The sequence below is a fragment of the Cyclopterus lumpus genome, chromosome 10 (assembly GCF_009769545.1).
Source record: "Cyclopterus lumpus isolate fCycLum1 chromosome 10, fCycLum1.pri, whole genome shotgun sequence".
Classification (NCBI taxonomy): Eukaryota; Metazoa; Chordata; class Actinopteri; order Perciformes; family Cyclopteridae; genus Cyclopterus; species Cyclopterus lumpus.
Window position 1 is genome coordinate 25674932 of NC_046975.1, and position 561 is coordinate 25675492.

The following is a 561-nucleotide window of genomic DNA, read 5'->3' on the forward strand; positions in this document are numbered from 1 at the left end:
AATAGAAATAACTGACGACTTTACAGCCATCAATAACCCCTGCAGCTCTTATTGATCCTAGTTTTGAGTAATACTACTACTGTGTATAAATACTACTGTGTATAAATACTACTGTTTCAAGTAAAAGTCTGAAAGTAAAATACTTTATCAGCAGAATCTAAAGTACTTATATTTTGTGTTTTTGATACATTCATCTTCAGTACAACAGTTGAATAACTGAACTACACTTTACTGATGTACTTTTACTGTTAGAGCCTTTATACTGTGGTACTAGTACTATTCCAGTAACCGTATTTCTACTCCTTGGTTCAAGTACTTTTACAGTGTGGTATTAATACTACTGAGATAAGTACACTACTTGATTAAAAAGGTTTTTCCCGAAGTAAAAAAGAAACGGAAGGAGAAGAAACGGAAGCAGCTGATTGGACAGCCGTTGACCAATGAGATGAGCGTAAAGGTTTCTGCAGGTGACCAGCAACGTGACTCAATAGGAAGCAGGTAAGGATTTATATAATATATATATATATATAATATAAAATACACGAGGTACTTTGAGTACTC